This window comes from Sminthopsis crassicaudata, chromosome 1 (assembly GCF_048593235.1).
Source record: "Sminthopsis crassicaudata isolate SCR6 chromosome 1, ASM4859323v1, whole genome shotgun sequence".
In the NCBI taxonomy this organism is placed as follows: Eukaryota; Metazoa; Chordata; class Mammalia; order Dasyuromorphia; family Dasyuridae; genus Sminthopsis; species Sminthopsis crassicaudata.
Window position 1 is genome coordinate 264,128,346 of NC_133617.1, and position 23,940 is coordinate 264,152,285.

A 23,940-nucleotide genomic window follows, 5' to 3' on the forward strand; every position below is an offset into this window, starting at 1 on the left:
CTACTATGTGCTACCACATTCCAACTGTGGTGCTAATGTGTTAGATATACAAAAAGAGGCAAGAGATAGGTCTTTTCTTTAAGGAGCTTATCTTGGGGTAAATTTATGAGAGACAACATGCAAACACACACACATATATGTCTACACATATATACATACATATAAAGCAAGCTATGTAGGATTAATAGTAAATAGTTAACAGAAGAAAGACACTGGAATTAAGAGGGATTGGAGAAGTCTTCTAGTAAAAGATGGGATTTTTATTTGGGATTTTAAGGAATCTAAGAAGGTCATTCCAAAAGAGAACATTCCAAGTATGGATGACATTCACAGAAAACGCCTAGAGCTGAGAGATGAAGTATTTTATTGTGAAACAGGTTGAAGGCCTGAGGTATCACCAGTTCTGAGACTATATGGTGGGAATTAAGATGTAAGGTGGAAAGGAAGGAGGGGAGTAGAATATGAAGGGTTTTGAATGCCTAACAGCAATTTTCATTTGCTCCTGGAGAACAATAAGCCAAAGAAGGTTAAGGGGGTAGGGGAAGTACTATATGTGTGACATGATCAGATTTAAGCTTTGGGAACATCACTTTAAATGGCAGAATGGAGCATGGACTGGAGTGAGAAGAGACTTGAGGTAAGTAGACCCCCCAGCTGCCGTTGTAGTCATTGAGGTATGAGGTGTTTAGGGCTTACTGGCAATGGCAGGGAAGAGAGGGGGAGAGAAGAATGAATTGGAGGTATTTTGATAATATTAACAGTGGGAAGTGACCAGGATGACCCCTAGATGGGATGCTGAGATTCTAGGAGGATAGTGTTGCCCTTCATAATAAGAGGAAAGGTAGGAAGTACAGAAAGGTCAAGGACAACTGGGCCTAGACATGGCATTTTTACCTTCCTACATTGACATCTGTCCTTTTGCTAGACCATAAGTCCCAGCATGCCTTTCCATCTGCCCTAAATTTGCACCTCAGGCAGAGTGTCTCCACGTATTAGAATATGAGTGTCTTGAAAGCAGGTTTTGTGCTTTTCTGTATTTGTCCTTATTACTTAGCACAATATTTTGCTTATAATTAATAATTTTTTGAAAATTTACTCATGCACACATGTATTCATGAACCTGTGCTAATCATCATTATTGCCTGCAGGTTATCTCTTTAGCAATATATTCTATCGATTTTCCAGAAATCTATCAAATTATCCTTGTAGTTTAAAATATCTTCATTTTTGAAATCAATATACAGTAATCTCACTGAATGGATTCTGATATAATAATATAGCTAGGTAGATGTGCAGTATTTAGGTTGACTTTTCTAATTGTGGATTCATAAGTATATATGGGAGATTGAAAAAGATGAGCTGTTCTCCTTGGGGAAAAGAAAAGAAAAAGCAAAATCAGGGTTAAATAGTTCTTTTTCATCATTGTATTTTATTATCTTCTCCTTGATAATCAGAGATCCTATCATGTCTGATCATCTTGCTATTAGTAGTTAAATATATCTTTTTTCATTGTCTTTTGCATTTATTGAAGGCTATAGCCCTTACCTTTCTTTTGTATTCATCCTAAATCATCAGCCTTCACTTCTATGTGCTCTTGTATGTCTTCTTTTGACATCTCATTTGATCAAAGAAAGCAAATTAGTTCAAACAACACAACTTTCTTTAAATATACCTCCGTACCTACAGAGTCTGAATGGCTTGCATATGTTACCAAAATTTAGTCCTTCAAATTCACCACTTGAGCTGACTTCTCCTTTCAAGTTTTAGCCTATGAGATCTAACCTCTTTTAACTCTAAATTCTTTGAAATTTGCTTTTATTGAATGGAATGATGTGCATTCATGAACCTGGAAAGAGGGCTGAATGGAGAGCACTTGGATGCAGATCAAAAGATGCAGAAACAAGGGCATAGTAGTAGGAGTCTTCTGGTATTACCTACCTCATTGATTCTGAATTCTAAAATGGTGTGGTCGCTCCCTTCCAAAATTCCTGTAATTTTTCCTTTACCAACAGCAGTACTTACTTCTTGGTGTTCTTTACCTTATATTGCAGATAATTTAACCTTTTATAAGTGAAGAATTTCTCTGATGCTTTTCTTTATATAGAAAGAAATCCAACAGATGTCCAAATAGCATATATTTGGGCCTCCACTCACAGGGAAGCTGAGGCTGGTAGATTTCTTCTTTGTTCTGATCTGTAGTAGGTAAGGGCTAAAGCTGATTGGATATTCACACCAAGTCTGGCAGCAGTAGGAGAAATGCTCCAGGAACAGGACTGCCAGATTACCTAAGAAGAATCAAACTGAATTGATTAATCAAGTTTCCATGCTGATGAGTAGTATCATGCCAATGGGTGGCCACCATACTTCAGCCTTAGCAAAAGAGAGAGAGAACTAGTTTCATGAAAAACAAACAAAATATTCTGCCTCTGATTTCTGTCCAGATTTTGTCAGTTTGTCTCAGCCAGCTTGAGCCCTAAATCTCACCATTATATCATTGTTTTTTCTCTTTTGATCTCTGTGTAAATACTTTCCATCTTTCTTCCCACCCTGAAATTCATATATTTCTACACTGTTAAGTATCTTCTTAATGTTCATTATATGAAAATGTATACTAAGTAGTCTTTGCACCTTAGAAAAAACAACAAAAACTCAACCAAGTTCTTAATTATTTATGTGAATTTAAAAGATTAAATTAAATTTAAAAAATTTGAGATAATTTCACTTTGACCAAGCAATATTATACAGAGATAGCAAAGCTCTTTGTGGTTGTAGTACATCATCATGCTGATCATAGCATTATATTATATCTGGTATTTTTTATATTTCTAGTCCTTGCAAGTAAGAAGTTAATTTCCTCAGCATTTCCCTATTTTACTAAGTTATAGTTCTTAAACTTCTTTCAGTCTGCTTTAATTAATTAATTTAAAGATAAAAGGGTTTTTTTTTTGGTTTTGTTTTTTGTTTTTTGTTTTTTTAGTGCCTATAGAAAAATCTAAGAAGAAAATAAGTACAAAATTCTAATTTTTGGAATATCTTAAAAGACCAGTTTCAAAGACACTGAACTTATTCTTTATATTTTTGGAGAACTCATTTTTTGCCAAAGTTTATTAAAGCACACTTAATAATTTGAATACATGTGTAAGTCTTCAAGCAATTATCTCAGCAGGCAAATTACCTCAGGTTGAAATCGAAGTTTCTATTTTAATCATATTAGTTTGTACTTTATGTGCTTCTTATCTCAGGCCAAGTTTAGTGGAGAATGAAGATTGTTTTGAAAGTTTTAAATGTGAAAGAGGGGAAGTATCAATTCTAGTTGGTATTTTAATAGAAAAATTCAGAGTTCTTCATCTAAAAATATGTAAATTACAGGTTGAAAATTGCAGCCTTATTTTATTAATAACATTTAAGATTTTTTTCACTACTCCTAGCCACAAAAAGATTTTTTTTTTTTTTTGAAGAAAATGTTGGGGTAATTGTCACTGAAATTAATGAACTGGTTCTTAGTCATTATCTACTGATGTCCCAAAGGCTTTCTTAAAGTGTTTTACCATTGGCTGTTCTTGCAACAATGTAAAATACATTGAAAATCTCCTATGACAAATATCCATTTTAGTCTGAACATTTTTCTTCCACTGCCTGCCACCTCCCACTTCCAAGTAAACAAAGATGCAGTTATCTCGATTTATGGCATTAGAGTTTAAAACAGATGCTTGACTAGAAGATTGCTCATTTTGCCATCATAGTGTTTTGTTTTTTATTGCCAGTTGTCCAAATGACATTTTATATTCAGCATTTATCCAAGAGCTTCACACTATTTTTCCCCCCAATGGTACATGGACTCTAAGGATCTGGAAGATTTAAGCTTTGGGGTTTTTACCCAATTTATATAGTGTTAGAATGAGAACAAACCTTAGAGACTCTAATTTAAGCTTCTTAGATAGGATAACTCATGTGCCACTTCTTGGATGACCTTGGGTGAATAACCCAATGTCCTTCAGTTCTAAATGAAGGATATGGACAAGATAAACTCTGGGGTTCTTTTCATCTGTAAGTCTATGATCCTGAGATCTCTGGGCTATTTTGCACATGTGGAATTTGAACTGAAGACTTTGAGAGCTAGATATGCTGAATGGAATATTATGAATTTTTTTTTTTTCCCTTCACACTAGAGAACATTTAAAAAAAAAAAAAGTTTTTGAATTGTGCCACAGCAATTTATTGTACAGGTGTCCTGATTCCTTACCTCATTTCCTAACTGTATCCAAAGATGATGCATTGATACTGCTGTCTGTATTATTAGTAGTCTGTTATGGTTTGCCCGTGTTGTTGCATAGTTGAGTTCAGTGACACTGAAGGGGTCATTGAAGGAAAGTTAAGAGGGCAAGTATTTGGAGCCCTACAAGGAGATTAACCTAAAAGTAGATTCCTGTTTGGGGTAGGAATATTACCCATTTAATGCAGTTTAGTATTTCCTTCCTTGTAAAGCAAAGTGAAGTGAAATGAACCAGAAGAAAAATTCATCAATGACAACAGTATTGTTAAGATAATTCTGAAAGTTTAGGAACTCTAATGTGATGACAAAGGACTAATGATGAAACATGCTACTCATGTGACTGAGGCAAAAGAAACTTTTATTGACTTGGCCAGAGCAGACATTGTTTTGCTTCATTATCCATGTTTATAACTTGGGTAGGGGAAGGATGGTGCAGTACTCTGTCCAATGTACCACAAAAAAGTGAGGTGGCTTATTGGATAGGATATTGGGGAAAACTGAGTCCAAATACAGGTTCAGATACTACCTCTATGATCCTGGGCAAGTCACTATTTTATCTGTCTTACTAATTACTATTAGTAAGACAGATAAAATTACAATTACTATTGGCTGAAAAATGGAGTTAGTAATAGCACCCATCTTGCAGGATTGTTTTGAGGATCAAATGAAACATTTGTTATGTAATTAGTGCAGTATCTGACATAGATTATATTTTAAAATGCTTCTTTCCTTCTCCCTTTTTCTTTTAGGAGAAAGTATGAGTGAGAATATGTGGATTTTTTTGCAGATTGAAAAAAAAATTAAAGGCAAAAAAAATGCAGAAAGCAGAAGAAAGGTTGTAAATCATTAAATAATCAGTAAATAAGTCAGCAAATAATCACAGAAAAACAGGGCAACTTTGAAGTATACAACTAAATTGTTTTTATCACCTTTTTTAAAAAATCTGGCTTTAATAGAAATTTAAATTTTCATGTATAATCAATTCCTTTTCTGTTCTATGTACATGGAAATTTTCTGTTCTATGTATGTGGAAATCTTCATTTTATTTGGTGTTATGTTCATAATAAATTTAGAATTTTTTATAGAATAATTTTTAATATGTTTTACAAATATGATCTCATTTGAACCTTATAACAATTCTGTAAGGCAAACTATTATTATTCCCATTTTACAAATAAGTAAACTGTGATGGATTGAGATTAAATTACTTTACCAGGGTTATACAGTTCATTGTAGAGGCTAAATTTGAACTCATATTTTCTTTTAAAGGCTGTCTATTCACTAATCCATCTATCTACCTCAAAAAAAGTTTGAATTTCTACAATTTATGCTTGCATTGTGCAAAAGAGAATGCAGTTTAGTCATTTTTACATACTTCTGCTTATAATTGACCTAGTTTTGCTTAACCTGGCAAATTATCTCTTATAGTAGGCACCTAAATCAAATATTGATTTATAAATTTCTTAATTGCCATTGCCCTTTACTGTTATAGACATTAACTTCTAGTCAGTCTTTAGTTTTAACAGAAATATAATCTACTTACCTTATTAAATTCATCTATATCGATATGTTATTCGATTAGTAATTTTAAGAGATTTCTATTAAAACTGTGGTTTTATCTATAGTACAATGCTATTATCCAAGGGTGAGATTAATTAAATGAAAATTAGGTATGGAGTAAGTCATGGAAAAATCTTTCTCCCCTTATTTGTAATTGCCTAAAGCAGAAATGTTCATTTTAAGAGTGTACTGAAAAATCACAGGTGTTAATTTTATTATAGCCAAACTAAAAGTCAAAGTTCATAAGTGGCAGAATTTGTAATCCAGTGTGAGTTTTAATTTCATGGTTCATTTTTTACATTAAAAAATAAGCCATAAAAGATGATTATAGTTTAAACGTGGTTTTTCTTATACTGAATGTGACAAGGAATTTTCAGAGTAATTATTTGTGTTTATGTGTTTTTTAAGGAAAGTTGCCAGTTACACTGGGCCTTGAGAATAAGTATGGAGTATACAAAAATAAGGCTTCAGGCTTTGGCTGTTTGCCTTTTTTTCTTTGTTTGCTTTAGTTCATGGGTTCTTCTAGAAATCAAACAGGCATTCCTGTATTACACAACCAGGAATAAATTCATGGATTTCAAGTAGACATATATACTTTATCTAGTCTGCAAGTGTTTTTAGTGATATCCTAGAGTGACCTTTGATTTGAACTCTCTTTTTGGCTTATTTGCTTTCCACATTAATCCAAACTGAGCCTGTAGGAGCAGGAAAGCACTTAAAACAAGAGTTTATTTTAACATGTAGTCATTGTGTATGGTTTAATAGTTCTTTAATCCCTCTTAAGTATTTGGATTTCTTCTTTTGAAACTATTGAACAATGAATTCTTCTAATAAAGTTATCTGGGTTGTCATAATTATTTTGCAAATCTTAATAACACTTTAAAAAAATCTACCTACACCTTTTGCAGCGCTTAGTCAAGATTTGCTAACTGAAATTATGGTGTGATTTGTGGGATGTTTACTAATATGCATTTTTAAACTTTTAGGAAAATAAATTAAGTCAGCAAACATCTATTAAAAGTTTGTAACCTTGCAAGATACTGTACTACACAATGAAGTTAGAAAGGCGCTAAGAGCAATAACAGTAATAATGACAATAGCTAACATTTGTATAAGCACCTAGTATTTCCAGGCATGGAGCTAAGGCCTTTAGAAATATCTCATTTGATCCTCACAATAACAGTAGTAGACCAATGCCATTATTATCCCCATGAGGAAACTGAGGCAAACTAAGCTTAAGTGATTTGCCAAGGGTCACATATTATTTAAGGCTAAAGTTGAATCTAAGGTCTTCCTGATTTCAGGGTGAATGCTCCCTCCATCTACTGTCCTACTTACCTTCTTTTAAATAGATCCTGCTTTCAAAGAGATTACTTTTTTTGGGAAAATGTAATAAATATACAGATAAGTAAATACAGAATCATTTAAGGAGGAAGAGAAGAGTAATCATTCAAGGAAACCTTTTTAAGAGGTAGCTTCTGAATTGAGTCTTGAAGAAAGTAAATTTTTTTTTTTTTTTTTTGGATTTTCTTATGTGATTTTCTTAATTTTTTTTGTCTTTTTGTTTTTATGTTATTTAGACTTTTCCTTATATCTCTTCCTTCACTCCCAAGCAAACCTTTAAATCTATAAGTTTTTAAATAATAAAAATAGACATATAGATCTTTATAGTTTGTAACGCACATTTTATACATTCTTCCCTTTATCTATCATTTTGTTATCCTTCACTTCTCTTCTCCTTTGCTCCAGTCTCAGAGGAGAACATCTTCTCCTTGTCAAGGACAGCCTCTGAACTTGTGCCCTAGTGACTCCTCTGGGATCCTGCCCTTTCAATCATCCTCTCCCTTTCTGTCCTTCCATTTTTTTATTTTCCACTGGCTTCTATTTGCTCTTTATAAACATGCCCAAGTCTTCCTCATTCTTAAAAACCTTCACTTAACCAGCCAGTTCCTCAAACTCTCAGCTCATATTCTCTCCTTCATTTGTTGTCTGTACTTTCCTATATCTATTTATTTCTTAACACTATGTACTCTGGCTTTTTTCCTAAACACTCTGTCCAAAGTCAACTGAGTCTGTGTGGTAGCCCTGGACATGGAATCTCTAGAAGATATGAATTGATTAGTGCCTTTTATGCATAACTGTAACTGTAGGACCTTAGGCAAGTCAGTTCAATATTCAACTTCTATTTTGTCAACTGTAAAATAAGATAGTTGTACTCCATCTCTAAAGTGCCTTTTAGCTGTAAATATAAGAACACAGAATTTCATATTTCCTAACTCCAGTGTCTCTTTCCTGGCCTTTATCTTTCTTGACCACTCTGCTATTGAATAGCCCCTCTTCCTGAATAGTCCTTTCTCTGTCCTAAATTTCTGTGCCACTATTTTCTCCTGATTCTCCTACATTTCTGTTCCTTCTTAGTTTCCTTTGCTGGATCCAAGGCTTTGTCCTAGATCTTCTCTTTTCTGTCTATTCCCTCAGGAAGCTCCTTTAGCTGAATTATCTCTATGCATATGAATCTCAATCCATTCATCCAGCCTTGATCACAACCACTGCATGCTCCTTGGGAATCCCAAATCAGCATTTCCAAAAAGATAGTTCATTTTCTGACCTCTGAAACCAACTTTCCTATTCTTGCCACTGATAACAATCCTTCCAGACTCATGTTTGTAATTTTATCATCATCCATATACCTCACTCTTCTCCTCTCTCTTGTCTAATCAGTTGCTTAATCTTATTGTCAAATTTAATTCTATCTTGATCTTTTTTGGGCTTACATGGCTACCATCTTAGTTCAGGCTCTCATCACTTCCTAAATCAATGAAATAGTCTTTTTAATTGTCTATCTGCTTTACATTTCTCCCCCACTACATTTTTTCCTTCCTTACAGTTGCCATATTGGTATTCTTGTTTTGCTTTTTTAAAAATTTGTTTGTTTTTTTGGTTTTGCTGAGGCCATTGGAGTTAAATGGCTTGCCTGGGGTGTCACCATATTGATATTCTTACAGTAGATTTAATCCCGTCTATCTCTTCCCTAGAAACTTATTTGACTCTTAATTGCCTCCAGGAAAAAAAAATACAGAGTGCTTATAGTCTGTCAGTCAATAAACATTTATTAAATACCTAATAGATGCCAGGCACTGTGCTAAGCACTGAGGATACAAAAAGAGATGAAAGACTGACCATATCCTTAAATGGCTAATAGTTTAATGGGGGAGACCACAAGAAAACAAAAATACAAACAAGAGATATTACAGGATAAATAGGAAACAGTTAAGAGAAGAGAGGCATTAAAAATAAGAGGTTGGGAAAAGTTTCTTGTAGAACATTTGATTTTAGTTGGAACTTAAAAGAAATTAGGAAATGAAGAGGGAGAACATTCTGAGTATGGGAAACAGCTGAAGAAAATACCCAGAGCCAAAAGGTAATGTATCTTGTTCATGGAACAGCAAGGAAATTAATGTCCCTGGATCAAAGTATATGTGATAGGAAATAAGGTGTAAGAAGATTGGAAAAGTAGAAAGTGGGAGAACTTTGAAAGGCTTTGATGACAAATATAGAATTTTGTATTCAATCCTAGAGGCAACAGAAAGCCACTAAGGTTTAATGAGTAGGAGGGGAATGTAATTGAATCTGTACTTTTAGACACTTTAATGTCTGAATGGAGGATGGACTGGAGGGAGGAGAGATTTGAGGCAAGCAGATTCACTAAAAGGCTATTGTAATAATCTGGGTATTAGGTGGTAAGTGTAAGTGGTGGAGGAGGGAAGGAAGCATATTCAAGAGACATTGCAAAGGTGAAATAGGCTTTGGCCACAGATTAAATGTGGAGGGATGGCTCCAGCCTATCTTTCTAGACTTTCATATATTCTACATTCCAGTAAAACTGGGCATCTTGCTATTCTCTGGATACATTCAGTGTCCCATTTCTGTGACTTTGTGTTGACCCTTCCTTATGCCTGGAATTCATTACCCCCTGTCTCCATGTCTTGGAATCCCTGGATTCCTTCAGGGCTCAGCTGGAATGCTACCTCCTACATCGACCCTTTTCCTATATAAGCTTCCCTCTCACCTATTATCCTTTTTTTTTTTTTTTTTTTTTTTTTTTGTATTTTTCAAGTCACTTAACCATTTTCATTTCATAAAATGTGGATAATAAACAACAAAACCTTACATTGCTATTGGAAAGATCAAATGAGACAGCATATAAAAGCACTTTGCAAACCTTAATGTGCTATATAAATGTATTCATTACTATTTTTATTTTTAATTTCCCCACTTCACTCCTATTCTTTCTCATGGAATCATGGATCTGAAGTGGGAAGGGACATTAGGTAATCCAATCCCCTTGTTTTATAATTGAAGAAACAGATCTAGAGAGGTTTAATGAGTAGCATAAAGCTCTCATACAGGTAGTATAGTCTAATAATGAGTCAGCTCTATGGTATAACAAGATTTTAAAGAAAGGGTGGGATAAGGGAGAGATTTTACAAAATCAAGCAAAACATTAGCTATTTCTTGTGTTACATAAAATATTCCACAACCATTGTCTTCTCCCTATATAATAAAAAAAGAAAAGGTTTATTTTCTCAATCTCTCTGATGCAAAATTTGGTCATTAAAATTATATAAGGATGAGGTAAGGAAAGGAAATTAACATTTATTAAGCACATTTTTAATATATTAAATGGTTTACAAATATTATCTCATTTAATGTTGACAATAACACTGTGATATAGGTGCTATTTTTATTGCTATTTGATAGTTGAGGAAATTGAAGCATGCACATAAGTAACTTGCCTAGGGCTATTGAGCTCCAGAAGTGTGGGAGGACAGATTTGAACTCAGATTTTTTTTTTTTTTACTCCAGGCCTGGCTCTCCATCTATTGTACCAGCAGCTGCCTTACTCAGCATTTTAAGGTTTCATTTCAATTGACTTTTTTCCTTCTTCTGCCCATTTCACTTTGTACCTATTCACATATGTATTTACTTTATAACTGTATATATCTTAATGACTTAATCACATAGTGGTTTTTCTTTAGGACCTACTTAAAGACTTTTTTAGGCATAGACTTTCATTTTTGTTTTTATATTCTCAACACCTGGAACAGCACTTATCTAGTGGGTAGGTGCCTAATTTATATGGGATCTTTATCCCATCTTGTTACTAAGGGTAAAGACTGAATCTGTGGTTACACTGATTTTGGGGAACTCCCAAGTGATAATTTTGCCTGTATTGATGAAGGTTGATACCCTCTCAGCCAAAGAACTTGGAGGTTAAATGCCAGGCTTAGGGTCTCCCAGTGTCAGAGGCAAGATTTGGATTCATCTCTTCCAGATTTCAAGGCTATTTCCATATCTGTTTTGACACAATTCTATAACAAGCTAGTTATTGTTTATAGTATAATTATTTTACATTTGAAAAAAGGGATGGTTTGGAGGGTCACAGTGTCAGGTCTGAAATTCTACCTTATTTTTCCTTGACTCCAAGTCATTATTTTAGCCCTTGTACTCCACTGCCTGCCAGCTTGTTTGATAAAGATTTCTTTCTTTTCAGAAGCAGCAGATAGCTCATTTGATAGGGTCTACAGTCAAGAGGATTGAGTTCAAATCCAGCCTCAGATACTTTTTACCTCGGTAACCCTGGGCAGGACACTTAATCTGACAAAAAGCATGCATTGGAGAAGGAAAAGGCAAATAATTCCATTATCTTTGCCAAGAAAACTCCCATGGACCATGACTGTCACTAGGAGTTGGATCTGACTGAATAGCAACACTTTTTCTCTTTTTGAAGTAGTTCTTCACACTTACATCTGGAAAACTTGTTGGCCAAATTAATATCTAGGCTAATCCCTCCTTTGATTATCTCCAATTTTTCACCTATGTATATTGTTTATATATAATTATGTACCTGTTGTATCCCTCATTAGGTTGTGAACTCTTTGAAAGCAGGGATTGCCTTCTTTTCATCCTTTTTTTAAAATTACCAGTGTTTAGCACATGCTTGGCTTTTAATAAATACTTATTGATTCTTATTTGTCATCTTTATCTTCATTTTTACTATTATTTAAGAATCTGTCCTTTTTTTGCTCTTTAAGAATAAAACTTCAATTTTTAAAACTTTGTATACCATGCAAAATTGGGAATTTGCTAATTATTAATATATTTTCTGACTTAAATTCTGAGCTAGCTAGAATCAAGAAAACTGTTCTCCAATAATCATGATTTTAGAATTTTAATGCTATGTGGTATTTTAGATTCTCCTTTTTTATCTTTTTGGTGCTGGCTCTTTGTAATAGCCTACTGTCTTTGGTGCACTGTTCTCTGACTTGTTTTGTGAGTTAGTGAGAACTGGATAATACAGCTTTTTTTTTTTTTTTTTTTTCCCTTTCCCTTTGTTGTTCAGGGCTACCAGACCTTGCTATCTTGATTCTTCTTCTCTCCCTCCACTCACTGCAATTACCATTTCATTTCAGAGGCTACTTTTCTCTCTTTGGAGTCTGTCAACTGGCAGATAGGCATCACTATACAGTGACACAAGCTGGAGACTGTCTGCATTGGAAATGAAGCTTGTAGTGGACGAAATGAATTCAAGATTGTTCTGACCTAGTAGCTAGACCCATTTTTTTGTTATTTTGGTTTTGCATCTTCAAAAGAATCTAGTAGAAGGGTAATTATTTCTATTGGAAAAAAAGTATGTCCACTTTCTCAGCAATTGTTTATTGTTCATGGACGGATTAAAAATCCTTTTAATACATTTTTGAATTTGATAAATTCATCACTCTAAGATAATAAAGAATTTGGGATTTTGCATGTTTAATAAGTTAACATTTTGACATTGCCTTTCTTCCCTTTCATCTTCCCTCCTAGTTATTTAGTCCTGGTATACCATGACCTCACAACTTATCTAGTGAGCAGTACCGGAAAGAATATTGATTCTGGATTTAAAAGTTCTATGTTCGAATTCAGACTGTTACTTATTTATTCTTGTGCCACTCATTTCTTATGAGCAAAATGATATGGTGAAGTAGATGATCTCTAAGGGTTCTTCCAGTTTTAGTCAATCTCATTCACTAACTACCCGGCAGTGTGCTAGGGGCTGAAGATAGACCAAAAAGAAAGAGTTCCTCCCTTCAGGAAACATATTCATTTAAGGGAAAAGGCATTATATGCACAAGTAAACACCAAATAAATGTTGTGAGGTAGAAAATTGGCTCTAGCTGGTTAATTGTTTATTGAATGTTAAAATGTTTTGGAATTGCTCTAGAGTTGCCTCATCTGCTTTTTTTTTTTTTTTTTTTTTTGCCTTTATTTACTGGGTTATAAACTTCTTAGAGTTTTCCTTTTGGTGTTTATCTTATATTATGCAATAGCAATGTTCCTTAAAATTAAACTTAACATATATTCATTAAGTGCCTCCTATGAGGAAATTATAAATCAATAAATATTTATTAAGTGTTAGGAAAAAAATATGTATATATATTTAAAGCAAACAAAACAGGCCCTGCTTTTAAGTAACTTGCAATCTATTGGGGAAAGAGAATTCATTAAAGGCAGGGGGAAAGAAGGAAAGGTGAGAGAAGGAAGGGCATGATGGAAAAGTCCCAAGGAATTTGAGCACATGGGAAATGAAGAGAGAGAGCTGGCCTAGGAACCTTTATTAAATGGAGGCTCTGGGAGGAGCTCTCCATACTAAATCCGGATGGGTTCCTGAGGCAGAAGATACTGATGAAGTGTGAGTACCAGAGCTGATGTGTTCTTGTAGGTTGTTGAAGTTCCTGGAAGCCTGATGGAGAGGAAATCAAGAACCTGCTGTGGCAGAGCTGTGAAAAGTGGTCTGTAAATCAAATCCTCTTTCAAATGCTAAAGAGCATCCAAGAATTCCTTTCTCAAATTGAAGAATACCCCTCTAAATGCATCTTAAAATTAGGATTTTTCTTCGATCAGGTTTGATTAAAATGGAGCACACCAGAACTGCTCTTTGCATTCTAGAGTTAATGAGGAGGCAGAAGAAAGCACTGTATGATGAAAGAAGAAACATTGAAATTGTTCTTTCTAGATGTTTTCCAATAAACTACCAAGAATTTATTAAGAGTCTTTATTTTGTATTTCTTTTATTTATGTATGGAGGTGGGGGAGAAGTGGAATGATCAGTGAATATAGGATGGGTAAAATCTGAGGATAGACCCACCATTATCAGGGCATAATGATGATGCATCAAATCCTTTCTTAATGGTCAGACATGTAGGAGGATGAATTTAATTCTTTTAGGCAACTTTGTGACTAATGATCAGTCACTGCCAATTTAAAATTATTTGGATTTCTGTTGATGGCTGTACATCTCTGGGGGAACTTGGTGATAGTCTGGCATTTGCAATGGCTTATAAGGTCAAAGGATTTAGAACTGGTAGAGACTAGAGACCATCTAATCCATGGGTTAACTTTTTTTTTTTTTTTTTTTAAATATCATGAATCCCTCTGGCAATCTGTTCAAACTAGGAACCTCTTCTCAGAATGTCTTTCAAAGCATAAAATAGGTAGGACTACAAAGAAATCCAGTTGAAATCCAGTCATTAAAATATTTCTAATTATCAAAATATTTTACAGATAAAACAGGAAGAGAATGATTTGCACACCAAGTTATAGAGCTGATTAAGTGACAGCACTAAGATTTTATCCCATCTCTTTTAACTTCAAATTCTATCTCTTTACAACTTACAATACTGCCCTGATTTCCATCAAGTGATTCAGTTTGAACTGACTTGCCTTAGAAATAGAGTAGTTTTCCTATAACACAAAATCCAAGAACGATATCCCTAGGGACACACTATTGTATATTTCCTCAGTATTTTGTGAGTTTAGCCTTCATTCAATTTTGAATCTACCTCATCTATATACTGGTCATGTACTTCATAACCCTTCATCTTATCTACATAGAGCCCAGATGAGACTTTGTCAAAACTTTGCTGGAATTCAGATATACTTTCCCTTGTCCTCTTGATCTGTCAGGCCATTAGTTTGATATAAAATGTAAATGAGAGGTTAGTGTGGTAGGACAATCTAGGTAAACCTATACTTAGTGATTAGTAATCACAGCTTCCCTTTCACTGAAGTTTTTTAAGTTGAGAATTAATAGGTGGATATATATAGACTTAGATAAGAACTCAGTAAAAGCCTAAACTGGAGTGGTTGCACTATTAGTGTAGTTGATAGAGAATCAATAGGATCTGGAAACTGATTGACTATATTGTTCATCTTCTTGATAGAAGCATTCAAAGGCCTAGAAGCAAGGCATCAAATCAGAAATACAGGGTAGAATGCGTATTGTACGGGTGGAGTCACGGGTAGAAATAGCCGATATTGAGTTAGATTTCTTGGTTAGATTAGTTGTAGTAAGTACAGATACAAAACTATTCAAAGAAGCTATGTCTGTTTTCATACAATTTAAAGCCCTCATATTTCTCCTTTCATCAGCATTTATTTTTATGTGTGTTTTACTTCCCTAACTAAGAAATCTAGAGAGACTTCATTTTGTAAGATGAGTGGGGAAAGGAATTGGGAAGGGGAGTACCAGTATATATTTCATACCAGAACAGTGGAATCACAACATACATAGAGCTTAAAAGTGTTCTTTTAGGCCCTCTTTCCATTTCTTGCCATTCTTATTTCAGCAACTCTCTGTTGGTATATAAAGGTTAATGATAAAATAAATGAAAACTGCTAATACACAAATGCTTTCTGGCAGGAGAGTAAAACATTGCAAAGTTATAAATTGCTAGGGTAGACTATACTAAGGTTACCTAGCAAGTAAACATTGAATAGAACAATTTATTCCAATAAGAAAATGAACCAAGATCCTTTCTTCTAAAAACACTGCCTTCTCTAGCACTGCTTCTCTTCTGCCACTGGAATGTCTTATTATAAAATTATGATCTTTAATTGTTTACTAAATATTGATGCTTATTTTCTAGTTGGTGTCAGACATTTAAAATATTATTTTATTGGTACTTTTTGTTTTTTAACCACATTAATTTCTGAATGTCATTTCCTACCCTTTAATCTGCATGATTTTATGTGTGTGTGTATTTGGATACACACACGCGCGTGCTACATATTTATACATATACTTCTACAGCTTTATTAATCAAAATATTAGTTGCCAGATAATTATTTATTATTTAATAGCTTCTTATGTTTATAGTCTCTTCATTTATCCTTCATCTCATCTGTTCCTCTAACTTCAACTTTTGCTTTTTGTGCAGATTACTCCCAAATCTTTTATTTTAGGATTAAACCTTTAACTCTTTGCTAAGTGGGAAATTTAAGTAATTTTTCTGCTGTATTTTTCCTTTTTGCCTTATGAATACCACCGTATGCCTGAGTCCATTCAATTATAGCAGACTCACCTTGGGGGAGCATCAGGACTTGGGTAAACTGGAATAGCATGGGATAGATTTGGATATAATGGATAGAGTGTCAGACCTGGAGTCAGGGAGATCTGAGTTCAGACCCAGTTTCAGATACTTATTAGCTGTGTGATTCTAGACAAATCATTTAACATTTTTTTGCCTCAATTTCCTGATCTGCAAAATGAGAATAACAGCACCTACCTCCCAGGATAGTTGTGAAAATCAAAGGAGATAACAATTGCAAAGCACAGTGCATAGCATATAGTACTATATACATGTTATTTATTGTTATTGGTACTGATAATAAATATTATTTTTATGAAAGCATCCAGGGTTTGAAGTTTAAAAATTTGGGGTTTAAATCCAAGCTCTACAACTCTGAATATCTCTTAGACTTTTCATCGACACTCTGAACTTATTATAGTTAAGATGAAACATTTTCTCTCTCAAACTTACTTTCTCCTCTTGTGTTCCCAATTTCTGTTAATGACATTGCAATTTTTCTGGCCAAGTGGACTTTAAGTTTAAAATTTCCTCTCCCAGGGGGCAACTAGGTGGTGAGGTGGATAGGGCACCAGCCCTGAATTCAGGAGGACCTGAGTTCAAATCTGGTCTCAGACACTTAACACTTCCTAGCTGTGTGACCCTGTGCAAGTCATTTAATCCCAGCCTCAGAAAAAGAAAAAAGAAAAAAAAAATTTCCTCTCCCTTCTCCCATTGAGTTCCACTGAGCTATTAAAGATCCCATTGATTCATCATAGTTATTGCTTTTCTTTTTCTAAAGCCTTTTCTCTATTCTCATTGACCACCTTCTTTTAAGTTCTCCTTTTATTTTCCCTGGCGTATTGCTCTAGATTCCTAACTAGCTCTCTATTCCTATTTTTAGTCCAGTTTATTTTATATATTACTGACCACATCTTGGTCTTGCTGTCCAGGTGTGATCAGATTACTTTTCTGGTCAAAAACACTCAAGGACTTTGTCTTCTCAATAAGATTTAACCAATTTAGTTTGCATTCAAGAATGTCTATTACCTGTCTCCAACCTTTTGTAATTTAAATGTATCTTATTTTTTTCTTATTTCTATTATTTTCTTAATTCTTATTTTCTTATTTCTAGGTTTGATTCCCTGTATATTGAAGTACTTAGCTAGAGGCAAGCAGGTGTCACAGTATATAATGTGCAGTACTGTCACAGTACATCGTACTGTCTTATTGTGGGACCTGGAATCAGAAAGAATTGTGTGCCTCAGTTTTCTCAGCTGTAAAATGGGAATAATTACCTACTTTCTAAGGGTGTTGTGGGAATAAAATGAAATTATATTTGAAAAAAGATCTTAACACAGTATTAACACAGTTTAACTCTTCTTCCCATTTCATCTTTGACTTGGCCCTTCTTTCCCAACCTCCATCTTGCACAGTATCATATTTGTGGTCCTCAATCAATAAATGTTTATTTAATTGAGTTGTTATAAGTTCAACATAGATTGGATATTCCAGAATGACAGAGATTTGGGGTTTATGCTGAATCCTTCTTTAAAGTCCTGATAGTTTCATTTTCTTCATTGGATAGCTGTTCCTTTAGAAACTTGTTTGACCTCTTGGTCATGGTAATGATCATGGTAATGAAAGAAGAATAAGAACAAAAATTAGACTTGTTAAAACTTATACCTCAAGGGCAATGATTGTCCTAGATCTTAAGTAGCTTTAGAACTCTAAGGGATCTCAGAGAATATCTAGTCTACCTTCCTCATTTTACATGTTAGAAAACTGGCTGGTTTTCTATAAACAAGAAAATTGTTTCTATAACAAGGAAATTGTTATTTATTCAAGCTCATATAAATAGTAAGTGACAGTGTTGGTATTTGAATTCAGGTCCTTAAATTTCAGAGGCAGTATTCTTTCCAGTGTGCCATGATAACACATGTGTGATCATCTGTACATTTGGGGCATTGACAAAAATGCACATTATGTATAATTTTGTATTTTGTTATTTGTGTGCCAAATTCTCCCCCTTTCCCCTGACAATCAGATTACAAACTTTAGGAAGGAAGAGATTTCTTATTTAAAAAATTCTTTCTTCCCTATTACTTCACACAGTGTTTTTTTGTTTTTGTTTTTTTAAAGTAAGTGCTTAATAAATTGTATGAATGGAACAAACTGAAATTACTGCTGTTCTGCCCTGAATGGTAGAGAGGTAAGTCAGAAGGCCTAACATTATATTAGTAGTGAATCTGGAGGCTTCAGTCTTTTCCCTGACTATGCTACTATTTTCCCTTCTTTTGTTCCTATTTTCTTCCCTTCCCACACATGGGGAACCCAGCAATTAAGTGAAGAATATGGTGACATTCCATTTTCTATGCCTAGACTTTTGTATAGGCTGACCCCCATGTCTTCCCTCCTTTCCTTCTGTCTCCAACAATCTCAGAGTTCCTTTAAAGCTCATCTAAATGAGAACCTCCTACATCAGATCTTTCATCATTCTTTTTCCCTGAAACTTCTTTCCCCAATTAATAATAGCAGTGACAGTATTGGTTATTGTTCAATCAAGTCTGATTTTTTGTGATCCCCTTTTGAGTGGTTTGCCATTTCCTTCTTCAGCTTATTTTATAGATGAGGAAACTGAGGCAAACAGGATTAAGTGACTTGCCCAGCTAGTAAGTATCTGAGGTTGGATTTGAACTTATTTAAAATTGAACTTATAAAAATTTTTTTTAAAACTTACTTAAAATTAAAAAATGGAATTCCCAATTCCAGCTCTGGTATTCTATCCATTCTGTTTAGGGGTTATCAAACTATGGCCTGCTGAGGACATTTATGCAGCCCAGCAAATGGCAAATGGGCTGAGGGGCGGAGACAGAGTGTGAGTTTTTGTTTTTACCGTAGTCCGGCCCTCCAACAGTCTGAGGGACAGTGAGCTGGCCCCTATTTAAAAAGTTTGAGGACCACTGAGTCCTAGATGCTTTATAATAGCTATCACTTAGGTAGCTATTTTTCTTGTATTTACTTTGATATCAAGACAGCCTGAGATAGTTGTAGAGTTTGTAAACCTGAGTGAGAATCAGACTTTAGGTACATGTGGTTTGTGATCCCAGCATAGTACTTAACTTCTAACAAAGTTTCCCCATCTGTAAAATGGGCACAATAGTAGTATTTCCATTCCAGAATTGTTGTGAGGAGCATGTGAGGCGATTGCATATATCATTTAAACAAAGAAAAACTTTCAAGCACTATACACAGTATCCCAAAAATGTCAGAGTAGTTTTAACTTATTAGTTTTAGCTTAAAACTATATTAAGATACTTGGGACAGCCTGTTGAAATGTTAGTAACTACTGTTTTTTACTTTGGCTATGGAGTAATGTGGTGCAGTGGGTAAAGTTGTTCTTGAATACAAAATTCAATTACATGTAATAAAATAGTTCTCAATGTGATGTTACCCTTTTCAGGGAATTAAAATTAGTTTCATAATAACATTAAAGTGTTACTTATCTATTAAAATATATTGGCATATATATCAGGCCTAGTTCCTATCCCTTACTTTGTATATAATTTGTTTTTACTTATACTACTTATAGACATTGTTTCCTCTAATAGAATATATGCTTCTCATGGATTGGGTGTTTCATTTTTGGTTTATGATCCCAAGGTCTTGAACAAAGTAGTCCCTTAATCAAGTTGCCTGTTGTTTGATCTCCAAATATTTGGTGTCACTGAGCTTGGGTTACTGATACAAACTGAAAATTTCTCTTCTGTTTGTAAGATATGGGGTAGATAATGGGAAAGTAGAGGTTCTGGGAATTTAGGATCAAGACCTTTGAAACTTACTTCAATCTCCTCTCTAAAGTCTTGGAAAACAAGTCACTTGTCTTCTCTTTGGCCTTAAGACTCCTCATCTGTAAATAAGGTGAGTGGATTGACTAAAGATGTTCACTGAGGGCCTTTCCAGACCTAAAAATGGGCTGTGATTTTTAATTTGCCTCTTTTCCTAAAAGTTTTATGTGAATTATTTTTACTTAGATGGTTTATGCTACACTTTCCTCAGATCATTCAGTTCAATTTAACAAGCAATTTTTAAGGATCTACTGCTTGCAGTCACAATAAAGAACTCATATATTTGCACGCATTCTTTTTGAAAATGAAACTCTTAAAATTTCTAACAGTATGCAAGTTAAGGATAGAATAGACATAGGAACAGGGTAGAGTGAGGGACTTTTCTTTTAGATATTCAGGGATAAATGACACTAGTCATGAAAATATACAATATACAATCCTTTTTAACAATTACAAACCACTTCACTCACAACAGCCCTGTGAGCTGGGGAGTGCAAGTATTTCACAGATGAATGAAATGAGGCTTAAAAAGATTAACTAACCACTAGCCACTTAAGGACCCACAGCTGGTAAATGTGAAAGCTGGGATTTAAACACCACATTTCTTTACCAAGCCCAGTGCCCTTAGCATCATTCAGGGTTGCGTTTTATCCCTGATACGATTGTACAGTACCTTCTCACAGACAGTCTGTCAGATTGATACTCTCTAGTTTGTCCAGATTTTTAAAATACAAACTTTCAGTTCACACGATGAGATCTTTCTGACCCCTTTCCTGTGAAAAGGGCTGGTGAAAAGCTGCTGACACAATGAAAAAGGATCAGAGACACATCCCTTGGCTTTTGCCCTCCTCTCTTCTTTTGTGCCCAGTATCTTGCTACATTGTCATGTTAAGTTTTTCTAGGGTAAGGAGTGAGTGTTCCTGAAGGTTGAATTAAAATAACCAATAGCAATAATTAAGTAATCTGTGCTCATTTTATACAAATTGAAACATTGCCTTTTTTATTATAGCTTTTTATTTACAAAACATAAGCATGGGTAATTTTTTCAACATTGACCCTTGGAAAACCTTCTGTTCCAACTTTTCCCCTCCTTTCCCCCACCCCTTCCCTTAGATGGCAGGTAGTCCCATACATATTATATATGTTAAAGTATATGTTAAATCCAATATATATATACAGTTATCTTGCTGCACAAGAAAAATCAGATCTAGAAAGAAAGAAAAAGAAAACAACCTGAGAAGGAAAACAAAAATGCAAGTGGAACTGGTTTGAATCATCTCATTGTTGAAGAGAGCCATGTCCATCAGAATTGATCATCGAATAATCTTGTTGTTGCTATGTACAATGATCTGCTTCTGCTTATTTCACTGTTCATGTAAGTCTCTCCAGGCCTCTCTGAAATCATCCTGCTGGTCATTTCTTACAGAACAATATTCGATAGCATTCATATACCACAATTTATTCAGCCATTCTCCAATTGATGGGCATCCATTCAGTTTCCAGTTTCTAGCCACTACAAAGAGGGCTGACACAAATGTTCTTGCACATACAGGTCTTTTCCCCTTCTTCAATATCTCTTTGGGATATAAACCCAAAGTAGTAACACTGGATCAAAGGGTTTGCACACTTTGATAACTTTTTGAGCATTGCTCTCCAGAATGGTTGGATCTGTTCACAACCCCACCAACAATGCATCAGTGTCCCAGTGTTCCCACATCCCCTCCAATATTTGTCATTATCTTTTCCTGTCATCTTAGCCAAACTGACAGGTGTGTAGTGGTATCTCAGAGTTGTCTTAATTTGCATTTCTCTGAGCAATAGTGGTTTCGAACATCTTTTCATATGGATAGAAATAGTTTCAATTTTTTCATCTGAAAATTGTTCATATCCTTTGACCATTTATCAATTGGAGAATGGCTTGATTTCTTATAAATTAGAGTCAATTCTCTATACGTTTTAGAGATGAGGCCTTTATCAGACTCTTTAGCTGTAAAAAATATTTCCCCAGTTTGTTGCTTCCCTTCTAATCCTGTCTGCACTAGTTTTATTTGTACAAAAGCTTTTTAACTTAATATAATCAAAATTTTCTATTTTGTGATCAATAATGATCTCTAGTTCTCTTTGGTCACAAATTCCTTCCTCCTCTGCAGGTCTGAGAGGCAAACAATCCTATGTTCTTCTAATTTATCTCATTCTTTATGTCTAGATCATGAACCCATTTTAATCTTATCTTGGTGTCCGGTGTAAAGTATGGGTCAATGCCTAGTTTCTGCCATACTAATTTCCAATTTTCCCAGAAATTTTTGTCAAATAATGAATTATTATCCCAAAGGCTGGGATCTTTGGGTTTTTCAAATACTAGATTGCTATAGTTATTGACTATTTTGTCCTGTGAACTTAACCTATTCCACTGTTCAACTAGTCTGTTTCTTAGCCAATACCAAATGGTTTTGGTGATTGCTACTTTATAATATAGTTTTAGACCAGATACAGCTGGGCCTCCTTCATTTGATTTTTTTTTTTTTTTCATTAGTTCCCTTGAAATTTGTGACCTTTTATTCTTCCAGTTGAATTTTGTTGTTATTTCTTTTAGATCAGTAAGATAGTTTCTTGGGAGTCTGATTGGTATAGCACTAAATAAATAGATTAGTTTAGGTAGTATTGTCATCTTTATTACATTTGCTTGACCTATCCAAGAGCACTTAATATTTTTCCAATTGTTTAGATCTGACTTTATTTATGTGGAAAGTGTTTTGTAGTTTTGCTCATATTAGGGAATAATTTGAGCATGCTGTTCCAATATTCTCAATTTCTTCCTGTAGAAAGAGAATGAAGAAAACTGAAATACTTCATAATAACTCACAAGCTGCAACATTTCTGACACTCATTTCCACAAGCAAACCAGGGCTTTTTCAAGGTAAAGCATCATATATTTATTGTCTTTTTTCTGGTGTAGTAGGAGATATGGGAAAAGGACTTGTTTATAGTTCTCCTGAACTCTCACTTAGGCAATGGTCTGAGGCCTAACTTTCAGATAGTGCCAGCCTAGTTCTTATAGGATATAGAGGTATAGGCTAACTAGCAGCCTGAGTCACTGATGCTACCACTATTTATTGTAATATTTATGAATTTCTTAATCATTTAATATGTATAAAACTGTGCTATTTTAATTAGTTTCCTGTCTTTTTTATGTGTCACTGATGAACATTTTTGAGTATTACACTCCTAATCCTGTTTTCCCCATAATTACTGTGCTTTTTGTGCTTTTGCATAAAAATAGTGCTTTTTGGGAATGAATGTGTCAGGTTATTGCAGAATTGACTATGCCATCATAAAAAGTTTCCATTTTCTATACTCTCTAAAAACTTCAGTCTGTGACAAAACCAGTTCTGCCAATTAAAAAAAAAATCTTCTTTGCTCAAAGTAGGATTTCAGGATTAGAAGAAAAGACTTCACCAGATAGTATGTAAAAGACTGTGTTTATTCTGATCACCAGTTATAGCACTTCAAATTTTGTGGATCAGCTTAGACCCCTTCAGTCAGTCATATATTCACAGTATAACATTTTCAATTCTTTAAAATATGCTTTCCCTCAGGGTTCAGGCAACTTGGACCCTGCTTGAATTTACCTTTTGGGATTAGAGAATAGTTCTTTAGAACTTGCCAATATTTTAAAATTAAAACAGCACAGGCTTTGCCAAGGCGACAACCATGAGCTTTTCAAGCATTGTTCTCTCTCAGATTTTGAAAGTCAGATTGGATGTCACTTGTTTGGTGGAGTTGTTTGACCAGTGGAAATGCACATTTGGCAGAGAGGAGACATGTCTCGAGTATCACCATTGGCAATCAGAAAGGGATGGGTAGTCTGAAC

General features: G+C 34.4%; 1 protein-coding gene across 14 annotated transcripts in view; it reads left to right on the plus strand.

The window, feature by feature from the left end:
* FAM110B (family with sequence similarity 110 member B) overlaps positions 1–23,940 on the plus strand; it is a 200,715-nt gene that overhangs the window by 31,742 nt on the left and 145,033 nt on the right. For 6 of the 14 annotated variants that reach the window (XM_074278716.1, XM_074278714.1, XM_074278724.1 and 3 more), the window contains exon 2: positions 22,892–22,986. The exons of the other annotated variants lie outside the window; for them this stretch is intronic. The gene's annotated coding sequence lies outside the window, so the exon portion shown is untranslated. The remainder of the gene's footprint in view (positions 1–22,891; positions 22,987–23,940) is intronic. 14 annotated transcript variants of the gene reach the window in all.